At 40.4% G+C, this 13002-nt stretch overlaps 1 protein-coding gene across 4 annotated transcripts in view; it reads left to right on the top strand.

Annotated features, from left to right (window-relative positions):
• The first annotated feature begins 2053 nt into the window (after positions 1–2053).
• Positions 2054–13002, top strand: part of LOC140707338 (uncharacterized) — a 34936-nt gene continuing 23987 nt past the window's right edge. Inside the window, exon 1 of one of the 4 annotated variants that reach the window (XM_073000198.2) lies at positions 2054–2628. The gene's annotated coding sequence lies outside the window, so the exon portion shown is untranslated. Of the gene's footprint in view, positions 2629–7506; positions 8526–13002 lie in introns of those variants that run through there. The other 3 variants (XM_073000196.2, XR_013536667.1, XM_073000199.2) reach the window with 3 other exon arrangements.

The following is a 13002-nucleotide window of genomic DNA, read 5'->3' as shown; positions in this document are numbered from 1 at the left end:
GTCCCACTCTTCACTTTTTCATGCTAGTCCATGCTGTTCTACATTACATTGTAGAGAACATTATGCCCAGATACCATTGTAGCCCACTGTGTTCTATTTCTCGGTAATACCATATCAGCAGAAAAACTCATTATAATGGCAGTGATCCAGAAGAAGAAAAAGAGGATAAAGTAAAAACCTCTGATCAAAGACAGGTAATAGAAAGAAATAGGAGAACAAGGACAAAGAACTAGGGATCTAGAAGTGTGTGACAGAATGAGTGATTGCATTCATTGACCCAGCCCCCCTCTGCTGCACTGCATTTTCAAATTGACTTCTTTACGTACACCTAAAATTCAAGGTCTGCCAATAACCAGGAGGTGCTTGAAACACAGGTATCTTGCAGGTACAGTCATCACAGTGTAAGGAATAGCTGTAATTTTAGCTCCCTGTTGACTTCCCATTCAGTGGCAAACATATTTCTTCCTGTGTGATGTGAAATGGCTCTTAAGCTTTTAGCCTACAAGAGGGTTGTGGCCACCTCTTCCATTTTTTAAATCTTAGCCTTTTGTGATACATATAGATGACCTGTTGTAGCCCTTTAAAAACTATTTAGATCAAAATTCCATATGTCCCACTACTTTGTAGCTTTGGGGCTGGGGGTGCAACTGGCTTAGCGGCACACATGTCTTTCTAGCCAGGCCCCTCTATTTCAAGAGATCATCAAGCATTCTGCAATTCAAGGGCTATGGGGCATCATCAAAGCAGGAGCAGATACGTATGGTTGTCCAGATGTTCTTGGATTGCAACACCGATATTGATCTCCATTGGTTATGCTGGCTAGTGCTAACAACAGCTGCTGTACAACAACATGTGAAGGGTCTTTGCTGCCCACCTTTATCTAATGGCTATTAATAATAATTGACATTTACAGACTCATACCTTTGTTCAAAAGAATCTGGTATGGATTTTAAAATGATGGGTTACAGCACCATCTGGCATAAATAACCATAAATCCCATACATCTAGATGTGCCCTGCTCATTATCACAGGTTCACACTTACCTATCTGCCTTCCTCCAGACCTGATGCCCTCTAGATAAGTTCTGTAAGGGAGGAGGTAATGCATTTTGTAATCAAACATATGTGGTGGAAACTACTGAAAAGGCTGGCCCAAAGCATACATCATACAGGATGCATTCCTTTACTGTTCTCCCCACCCAACCACACAATTAACTTGTGGGGCTTTTTGGTTTTGTTTTGTTTTTGTTCTTCAGTTGTTGTTTTTCTGCAGTTGGGGGAATGACAACAAATCATCAATGTGAAGAAAGTAAGTGATTCTAGTTCGGAACATTCTTGAGGTAGGATTCTTATCAACTTTCTACCCATTATGGTTTGACGTGGAGTTGACATGGAGATTGAAAGTTCATGGTTATAACAGAGCAGGACTGTACAACTTCAGTGGGTCCAGGGAATTTTACCCCAGAAACCAAGACTTTTTTTAAAAAAAAAAACCTTATTAGTCTCACCTAATGATTCATTTATTAAGCCACTTGGCAATATTAGCAGAAGCCATTTCTATGTGCATGTTCAGGCTCGATTAAATCATTCTAATCAAGCCCAACTGTTCTCAAGCAATCCACACTAGCTTACTCACTACTGCTAATGTAACTGTACCCTATATAGTATTTCTGCTACAATACATCTTGATGTCTTGCTTCATTTTGGAATCCAGAGAAAGAACTCCACAAACTCAAATCACAAGAATCACTTATTGCTAAATCACAAGTTTCTTTGAAAATCTTTTAGACAACAATCTGATATCCATTGTCCAGGGCAGAAGTGTTGATGAACACGATGGAGCTTACTTCTGAGAAGACATTAATCAGATTCTGCTGTGATACAAGTGCTGATTGGGTCTTCTTGTGTTTAATCTGGCAGCTGAGACATTTTAAGAGAAGGGAAACAGACTGCGAAAAAGTTCTTTCTCCTTGTTTATTGCGACAGAAATAGTTTTGGCATAATATCTTTGAGATGAAGTAATCAGCAGAGAATTAATTGGCAATCAGCAGAAGCAATGTGGAGAACAAATTCACTGCAAGCTAGCTGGAGATTTTGCCTTCCATAAAGGAAAAACTGCATCGTGGAAAGGATGGAAAGCAAAAGGGGTCCTATCAGATGAGGACAGGGGCTGCCAAAGAATTGTGAGGCTAGAAAGGGTAGCAAGGAGCCTAGTCCAGAAGGTGACGCTTCATAGGAGAATCACAGTTGAATAGATACTCTAGGGTCAGTGACTGATGTTTGCAGTTCCATACGGCTCCCATGTGTTGGGGCTGGAGGGGAGAAGTTCAGCTTGAATGGCTGGGTTGGAAGGGCAAACAGCTGGCAAAGGCTCCAACCAATGTTTGGGAAAACATATGGTCTAGGGAGAAGAAGCAGGAAACGTCATTCGGGAGAAGTTGAGGTCCAGAAGGGTGGCCATGAGAGAGGAGGAGAGGCAACCAAAATGTGCTGGGAAATCTCATCTCAGGAAGATTGATCTGAGAGCAGGTAATATTTGCATGTGTCATGCCCCACTTAGCAAGGAGCAATTTGTGCCTCCCAGGTGTGACTGAAACTATCCAACACATCTGAGCATCTTAAATTTCTGGTGAGTAGCATGGGGTTAATAAATCTGCAAAAAGAATTCAGACAGAAGACATTCCGAGAGAGTACAGTCTTTTGAACTTGAATGCATGTGTGATTCTTCACATCAGTGGCAAGAGATCAGCATGTTAAGAGGAGGCTTTTTTCATAAAAGAGAGAGGGAGGGAGAGAGAAAGAATTTGATTCATATAGACAATCTTGTGTGTGAAAATACAATTCTTAGAAAGAAGCAGACTACCATTCTATGATATGAACAAACTCTGTGCTGTTGAGGACAAAGGTCATGATGTATTTCACACTTTATAACCCTGCTATTTGTTTTGACTTATTGAATTTTGTATATACTTTATTTTTCCACATGTATAAATTTCAGCAACTGTAGCTACAGCTAAATCTGTTTGAATCTTATTGCTTCTTCTGTTTACCACTCTGGGTTAAATCTAGGGCTAATCCTGCCTAATGAGAAATTAGTGAGATGTACGTTGATTGTGACTAATGTTCCATTCATTTCAGAAGCTCTACTTTAGGAAGGACTGGCATTGGTCATAGCCAAGTCTTTTTTTAGTTTCATAACACATAAACAATTTTCACTTTAAAAAGAAGGAGATCAAATTCAAGGCAATTAATGATAGACATCCCATGTACATCTACTAAAAAGTAAGTCATATTAGTTTCACATACAGTTGTTCATAGGAAATATATGTAGAGTACTAGGACTACAAATTTAGAAACTGCTAGCCTCAAAGGTACTCTTTTGATTTCTTGATCAATGAAAGTAAATTAATTATATGTATTGCTATGTAATAATGGAACAGGTAGCACAATATAATTTAATTCATCAAATTCTATAAATAAAATTGTGCAGAAAGGTTAAAAGATGAAAAGAATTATCTCGTTTTATTTAAAAGCCTCCAAACAACAATTTCCCATACAAACTGCCTGCACACTTAACTTCATATTTTGAGCACAAACACATAAGCTCTCATTAAGTCTAGCAACTGAGTTAATTCTAATGCACTGGCCCTCTGATCTAAATCACCTGTGTGCAATACTGTGAAGTCAGCTGCATGACAAGAATGTGTTTTCCCCTCCACTTTTCAGCTGAAATGTGGGCATGGAGCAATCATGCTAGGACTGTTTGTTAAATAAATGAGCAGGCTACAAGTTTTCGTTTTAAACAAGGTTCATTTATTTCCACACTGCCCAATAGCCAGGCTGCCCTGGTGGTTCACAAAATCAAGTTTAAAAACATGCCAGTATGAAAGCAAAATAGCATCTAAAAGTTTAAGTCAAAAAAAAAGTTGAAACCAAAGGGGAGAAAAAATCAGTGGTAGAGTCAGGTGGAAGAAGCACGATGATTTTTTTAAAATGAGGTGGGCAGACTTAATACAAGTTCAGAGAGCTCTAAAGCTGAGGATGGGGGAAGCAAGGAGGAGAGGCATGTGCCATTTCCCCTCTGGCTTTTTTTATAGAGCTTGGAAAATTTATCTCTCTTTTTAATTAAAACTTCCAGAATCTCTTAGCAGGCAATGTCACTGGGAATTATAACTGAAGCTCTGACCCCCTCCCCATCTTTTACTGTTTCTAGGAAAATAATTTAGACTGGGTTGGTGTAAATGTTTCCCAATGTTGCAGTCATCACAGAGGCTGGGAGCAATTTGGACACGGCATAGAGACTTCCCTGTCCCACTAGGCGAGTGTTTCCCAACCTGGGGGTCCAGACTCCCCCAGGGGATTGCAAAGTGTTCTCTGGTGGCCCATGGGTCTCCCTGTATGTGTTGTAAAAGGTAAAGGTAAAGGTTCCCCTTGACAATTTTTTTTGTCCAGTCGTGTTCGACTCTAGGGGGCGGTGCTCATCCCCGTTTCTAAGCCATAGAGCCAGCATTTGTCTCAAGACAATCTTCCGTGGTCACATGGCCAGTGCGACTTAGACATGGAATGCTGTCACCTTCCCACCGAAGTGGTCCCTATTTATCTACTTGCATTTGCATGCTTTCGAACAGCTAGGTTGGCGGGAGCTGGGACAAGCGATGGAAGCTCACTCCATCGCGTGGATTTGATCTTACGACTGCTTGGTCTTCTGACCCTGCAGCACAGGCTTCTGCGGTTTAGTCCGCAGCGCCACCACGTCCCCATGTATGTGTTGTAATCCTTGGTAAATAATTTCTTCCTTGACCTTTTGGGGCCAGATATTAAAGTTAGCATGTACATGTATGCATGAGAAACAGGCCCTTTAGGGGGAGAAAGAAGCCTCTACTTTCTGAGAAGGGATGACTTTACCCATTTAAAATGTCTTTTTATGCAAACATAGCATCAAGGTGTTGCAAGTTACTTAAAGAGAGTCATGACTCAAAAAAAGGTTGGCATCACTGCAGTAGGCCGAGCCTCAGCTCTGTACACTTTATTTCCAATCTGGCATTGCAACTCCAGTGTGAGAATGATGAAGGGCACAGAAAGATCTGTGGGAGCAGACAGGGGTGAGGATAGGAAATTGGATTTCTCCCTGTTAGAGACCATATAGACTTCCATCCCGAAATACCAAAAACCTAAGAGAATATACGTAAAGGTCCTCAGCCACAGTGAAGATGCCAGATGAGATTCGCGAAGGCTTTCACGGCTGGGATCTAATGGTTGTTGTGGGTGATCAAAGATGCCGGCCCCAGAGACTGGCGAAACGTTAAGAAGAACAACCTTCAGAACACGACCAAAGAGCCCGAAAAACCCACAACAACCATGCCAGATGAGACTTTCTGAGGAGGGTCAAGTGAACAAGAGGAATAACCTAAGACTTCCTCTGACTGTGGGAAACTTAGTTTTTGGACTACGTTTCCCAAAGCCTCTCAACCAGCATTTCTTGGATTATACCAAAATGAAACACAGACTTGTGTGTTACTCTCCTGGTCTGGTATCAAAACACAGATTGAAATCCTTTTGCTTAGCATAGTAGCCAAACTAGAGTCAGTCCACTGAAACAATGGGAAAACTCCTTATAAGGGAGTTGACTCATTGAATCAATGGGCCTAGTCTAGTTGTGACTTACTACATACACTAAAGAACAGGATATCAGCCTATATCTATATCTATAAATGTGTGTGAGAGACAGAGATCAAAGAAGGAGCCAGATAAAGAACTGTAGCCAACATTCTAATTTTCAAACCCACTGGGTGGGGCTCTGCCTGTCTTTCACACAACTTCACACAACACATAACTTTGCCCCCCCCCCCCGTGCACAGGGTTCCATCACAACTGGAACCAAAGGGGTGGAACTTGATTGCTGCGTGGAGGGAGGCAGAGTTGCACACACCTACGCGCACACACACGTTAGAGGGAACCTTGACTGCAGCCCTTCTCAGCAACACCAGATGTTGGAAATAACTGTAATTACAAATAACTAGTTGTCTGTAATAAATTCTTTGTCCCAATAAGAAAGATAACACTACCTTATATTACAGTTACAAGTTAACAAGAAATAAGCTTTTTCCTTCTGCAATATAACAGTAACTTTTCAGTTATTACATAGTTAGAGGTGTATGGTCGTACTAAAGGGAAAGAACATCACATGTTTCTAGTGTTTCCTCCTGCTCTACTGTGGATGTGAACGCAATAGAGAGGTGACTGGGAAAGGAGTGCATTTTGTACAACAAATCTACACGCTTATAACATTTAGGTTTATGGGGAAAGTAAACAAAACTAATTTATGAGAAAGTAAAAAGTAACTTTTTAAAAAGTGTTATTTTAAATGTAACTAAATACTGTGTTACTCCGAAAATAAGAAAGGGTCTTATATTAATTTTTGCTCCAAAAAACACATTAGGGCTTATTTTCAGGGGATGTTTTATTTTACCGACATGTCATTTTCTGGTTGTTTCACTTAACTAGGGCTTATTTTGGGGGTAGGACTTATATTTTGAGCATCCTGAAAAATCATACTAGGGCTTATTTTCATGTTAGGTTTTATTTTCGGGAAAACAGGATACTTTTTGAAGGACTTTTACAGTAACCAATTATTTTTTAAGGTAATATTCCATTTCTGTCACTATCACAGATGCTGATCCAATGTTGTGGGTTTTTTCACTTAGTAAATGTAGCCAAAAGAGAGTAAACATGGAGCTTACTTCCTCACCGTGTTGTGATAAGTACAGCACGTTCTCATCAGGCAGAGAAGGTAGAGGTCTCTCAGAAAGGAAAGCTATATTTGGCAATGGGGCTGAATAACCCTGAATATTTGCAGCTGTGTGAGGAAAATTCAAAAGGTCTGTGAGTGCAGAGACTGAAGGAGTGAACATTTCCCCATTGCCTGAAGGCTTTAAGTCAGATGCACATAAAATCTCTCTAGCTAGGTCTCTGCTTATCTGTCATATGCAGGATTACAATTTATTGGAAAGATGGTACCTTGGGGAGAAAATGTTAAAACAAACAGGAAAGGGAGAATAGAGAGGAATATGAGGTTGGAAGCTGACATCTCGGTGCATGATTTTGCTGCAGAATATAGGATCCTAGTGATCGGAGAGCATCATACTCACACACACTGGAATGTCTAAGCATGTCAGATGTCACTAACAGGATAATAGTTGGCATCTGTTAGTTTGGATCTTGCATTTCCTCCACTAATAATATGTATGTATTAATTAACCATTCAACTCCATCCCTCTGTCAGGCCACCCTCCCCCTCCCAAGGCACCCTTCAGATGTGTTGATCTATACTTCTAGCCGTCTTCAGCCACCTGTACCTGGTTAGGGTGATGGGGATTATAGTCCAGCACATCTGGAGGATATTGGACTATAAAGCTACTTTATTAACAAAAGTAATTAAAGCCATAAGAAGAAGAAAAAGAGACCACCCACAGGAAAGCATTAGAAATAGCCCAGAGCTCAAGGGAAGTACCATTAGGCAAGCAAACCCAAAACACAAACATCAAAGTTAACAGGAAGGGTCTACTAGGGAGGGTTTCCAGACTTTTTGTACTGCAGTTATGAGAGCTCTGTCATAGGTTTCCCAAACAAAGAGGGTCTGCAATAAGAAGGTTCAAACATATCCCACCAGACGGCTGCAGTTTTCCCCATTTTGGTTTGGTCCACAGTTGTATTGCCCCATTTCATTTCCACAGAGCATGGACAGTTTTGCCTTGTTTTGCCAAATATTGATTTCCAGTTCCACAGCTGGAAAATGGGCATAAGATCCATTTATAGTGAATAGCAGCTGTGGAAGATTGCAATAATGCTCTCACTTCACTTCAAAATAGGAGATATTTCTATTAGACTCAATCACCCCCAACTTGGTGCCTTCTAGATGTGCTAGATTACAACTCTGTACATAAAACATTGTATGTTCTCTTAGCAACAGTGAATGAAAAGAAATCTTGTAAACAACTACTATTCTGCAATGGCATTGTTGCAGAGTTCTTTTGGTTTGTTTTTGTCTTGGCTCCTGTATTAAAGGAAATGAGGGCCCAATTTCAATCTTGGCAGTGCTAATCAGACTCTTTCCAGCAAGATATGACTCAGAAATCTCCCTGAAGAATATGATCTCACATAGACTTCCTTGTGTGTTCAGCTTTTACCCTGGGCCAGTTGGATGCACCGGCTTCCATGGAATGGGCTTAAGAGAGAGTAATAACCACTAAGGTCACTGAGAGTCTCACACTGATTTCTGGTTTAGAGCTAGGTCCTTATGTGTTTTACATTAGACCCACATCACTAAGAACATGCTTAGGGCTGAAGCAAGATTAGTTGAGAGGTAAAGGAGAAGAAGTAATAGGTGGGCAGGGGAGGTGGCTTCTTAGTCCTTGTAAATCAAGGCTTTTCTAGTTCAATTATTTCAGCATATGTCAGAAACAGAACATCACTTTACAGCAGTAAAGGATGAAACGAAAGATTCGGAGAGCGCCACTGTTGCCAACGGTATGTATAAACTATGCATGCTATCTTGAAAAAGATATCTTTTTTGTGTGCGTGCATGATTTCCCCCTAGTACATTCTACTAAAAAGGCAAATTTGATTGTGAAAGCCTAAAAACTGTACACCTCTGATATAATCTTGCCAACCGAGATGTGTCTTCTGCTAGTCAGTTCCTTGCTGGTCCAGGCCACTGGTTCAGTCCATGCCCTGACCCCTGCTTTATCTTGGATTAGGATAAATAGAAATGCACTTTGAATGCTTGAAAAATTCTAATGGGACAAAAGCAAAACATGACATTTCATCAGCATCACCTTGATCATACCACTTTCAGCTCAAGGTCCTTTAGGTCCGGGGTTCCAAACCCCCAGTCTGGAGCCTGGTACTGGGCCGTGGCACGCACGCACGCACGTACGCATGCGCGCACGCGTGCACACACACACACACACACACACACACACGGGACCCCGCATGCATGCACAGGTGCCCCACACACCCATGTATGGGTGCCCCACCCACCCATGCACTTGCATGGGTGCTTGCCCATCCCCACATGCGCACATGAGTGCCCCCACCCATCCATGCATTGGTGCCCTGCCTCCCCAAGCATGCACGTGTGGGTGCTCCACCCACCCATGTATGGACTCCCCACCCCCCATCCCTCCCCACCAGTCCATGGTTTGGAAAGGGTTGGGGACCACTGCTTTAGGTCGCCTATACAAGCTAGTAGTGATACATTTTGAGAAAGTCCACTCCATAGTTATTCAGAGCAGGACATTTAGTATGTGGCAGCCATCCATGTGGAACACTATTTCCTTTACGTCTTCGCACCATATGCCAACCCATCATGTATTTCATGAGTAATATATTTGATTTTAAATACTGTTTTGCTCAGTATATTTTTAAATTATTGAAACATTTAGAGGTCAATAGTTTATAGATATTTTCAAAGGTATACGCTGACTATGTGAAGGAAAAACATAACTATCCATTCCCAGTTTTTAGTTATGAGTGGTCAACACAGGGACAAGGACATTCTACTTGGCTAACCAGGAGTGAAGATGATTACACAGCAAAATCAATAGAATTCAAAGTATTATGGTACAGGAAAATGGAATGAGAGAGAAAACTGCCCCAGGAGGCCCAGAAAATACAACATCTGGGATTTGTGTCTGAATTTTTTACAGTCTATGTTTTATTGAGCCTTCGATCAAGAAGGTCAGATTTTTGAGTCCCAGATGTGAGAGAATTTATTCCTGGCTTTTATATCATAAACGACTAAAGATCAAAGCCCCTTCGTCTCACAGGACCGGAACTGTAAGGGAGTGGGTTGCTCTCTGGTGTCCTGCACTTTGGTATGTTCCGCTGAAGAGATTGGAGCAGCCGTTTCAGCCTTTTGATATTGTAGACTTTGGTCTCTTCTCTGCTGGGAACGGCTGATCAGACATTTTCATGACAGAATTAATTTTAAAAGGAAGAACTGTTTATTTGGAAAGGAGAGTGATCAATTATTAATAACAATTGATAGAGGAAGTCAGGGCGGATATTATTATGCATGAAAAATGGTGCAACTGACACTTTAGAAAACCCTTTTAACATCTCATACTGAGCAAATGTGTGTGTGTGTGTGTGTGTGTGTGTGTGTGTGTGTGTGTGTGTGTGTGTGTGTGTGTGTGTGTGTGTGTGTGTGTGTGTGTAAAAGAGAAAAAGAGAATGTTAGAGAGAGAGAGAATGCCCGGATATTGATTAAAAACACACCAGCTTGAGAATAGCTAACTATGTACATGCATACCACAGATTAACAATAAAATCATATGCATGCCTACATCAAAGCAAGTTTTACTGAGGGGCTTACTACCAATTAAGGGTGTTTAGGATCACAGGCTGAGTATGCAGTTGGCGATTGGTTGTTTTTTGGGGTTTTTTTGCTCATTTCTGTGTTAATATATGTTTTGAGCTTTGGGGATAATAAACTCAGTGTTTTTCGATCTTGTTCAATACTGGTATACATATTGGGGTGCTGTAGAATATAAATGTATATATAATGCTCTTTTTAAAGATATTCAGAAGTAAGAAACATACATGTGAGCATTTCCTTCTGCTTGTGGTCTGAAATTTTAGAATCAAGCTGAATGTTTTTGCATGACGGGCTTTGAGGGGAATGACCTAAAGAACTTACTAACATCATACTACTTGAAACTGTAATGCGCAGCCTGCTTAACTAAAATAAGGGGTGCACGCCTGAGTTCATGTTCACCTGAAACCGAGGCTTAGGGGATAAGGGTCAGGTTATATACATTGTAACCACAATGATCTGCTTTACATAGCCATTTGTGGTAATTAGGCATCAAATCACTTCCAACTTGTGGCAACTCTATGAACGATTTACCTCCACAAAGTCCTGTCATTAACCCTGCGGAGGAGATCTGGCCAACTAAAGGCCAAGGGTTGTTTTATTAGTCAATCTGTCTCACATTTAATCATTCTGCTTTCATACTGCCCTACACTTCCCTAATGTTATTGTCTTTTCCAGTAAGTCTTGTCTTTTCATGACATGCCTAAAATACAATAGCATAAGTTTAATCATATTAGCTTCTAGCACCACTAGCACCCATTTGTCTTTCTGCCTCTCTGTGGTATTTATAAAGCTCTCATCTCGCACTATATTTCAAATTAACTGAATGTTTTCCTGTCAACCTTCTTTACTGTCCAGGTTTTGCATCCATATGCTGTAACCAGGAATACTATAAAATGAATGATATCGGCCTTGGTCTCCTGTTATACGTATTTACGCTTGATGATCTTTTGTCACCCTACATAGGTGCCCTTCTCGATCGTAGTCTTCTTCTGATTTCTTGGCTGCAGAAATCATTTAGATGTATGACTGAACCAAAGTACAGAAAACTGTTTTATTTATTTAGTTTACTTATATACCAGTTTCCTCCCCATAGGGACCCAAGGCAGCTCACAATGATTAAAATCACAGTTATAACAGTTTAAAATTACACACAAAACTAGACATTGAAAAACAATGAAATATCAGTCAGGATTAAAAAAGATTTTGAAAAATATCTGAATTTCAAATAATAGAGCATTTTCTAGACATTCATCACTCTAAAATCTGTTTGAAAAGGAGGCTCTTTTCCTGATGATGGAAAGAGGGAGGGATGATGGACAAGAGGGAGGGGACCAATCTGGCTTCTCGAGGCAACTCATTCCTCAGCAACCACTGAGAAGGCCTTCCCTCATGTCCTCACCTAACAAGCTTAGGAAGGTGGTGGAACTGAAAGAAAATCTTAAAAGCCTGGTAGGCCCACATGGGATGATATAATTCTTTAAACAGCTTGAACCCAAGTCATATAGGCCTTTATAGATAATAACCAGCATTTTGAATTGGGTCCAGAACAGAGTGCAGCTAGTGAAGCTGTTGTAATAAGGGAGTTACATGTTCCCTGTAAACAGCACCAGTCATCAGTTTGGCTGCAGTATTCTAAACCAGATGAACTTTCCAAACACTCTTCAAAGGCAGCCCCATGTAGAACATGTTGCAGTACTCCTGACGAGCTGTAACTAAGGTATGCGTCACTGGGGCCTGTGCAACTGTGCAAAGGCATGTGGCAGTATATAAGCATCATACTACCATTCCCCTTTTTAACATAGTTACAGGATTTACTGTAACCCAGGCATAAACTGATTTTCTTCTGAAATTCTTCAATACACTCCCATAGCCAAAGTATGTTTGAAATGCAATATTTAATTACTCTCTCTCTTTTTTCCCCAGTTGAACATCAGGCATTTCTTGCATCATATATGTTAATAATATTTTTTTTACAAAACTTTGAGCATCACTTTGCTTCCATAGGAGATTACAGTTACTGCAGTCTTGGTATTTCCTTATTTTGAATCAGAATATATTTTCTGCATTTCCGGTCTGTGGACTGTTGTTTTATATTCCATATATGCTGGAATATTCTTGTTAAGATTCAGTCTCTATTTTTAATGGCATCTCTTCTATTCTTGATGATTTGTTTCTTTCAGTTGCTTTGAGAGCAGGTTTCACTTCACTTTCTAAAACTGTAGGATCTTCATCAAATAATTCTTCTTTGAAGGAAATTGTCATCCTTGCATCTCTTCTGTATCCATAGCAATTACAAAGTAGATAATTCTCCTTGTTCTCTTTTCCCTCCTATTCTCCCATGCCTTTGAATATTGCTAGCTATATGAAATATCTTATAGAACCACTGCACCCACTAGTGTGTGCATTAGGCATAGTCTTTAGAATGCTCCCCACAGTTAGCCAATGATTAGTGATAACATATTTTACCCACTGACTCTCTCTTATCTCTAATCCCTGATCAAAAGATAGGAAATTTTCTTTGCCCATCCTATCATGCTGCTTTTAGATGTTTTAAAAAACCCATTTCTTTGTGTCAATTGCAGGACAGAAGGAGATTCTGGGAGATGTTCTTTTTGAGAAGGAAAG

The sequence above is a fragment of the Pogona vitticeps genome, chromosome 5 (genome assembly GCF_051106095.1).
Source record: "Pogona vitticeps strain Pit_001003342236 chromosome 5, PviZW2.1, whole genome shotgun sequence".
NCBI classification, from domain to species: domain Eukaryota; kingdom Metazoa; phylum Chordata; class Lepidosauria; order Squamata; family Agamidae; genus Pogona; species Pogona vitticeps.
Note: the sequence above shows the minus strand (reverse complement) of the source record. Positions and strands in the feature narration are given on the sequence as shown.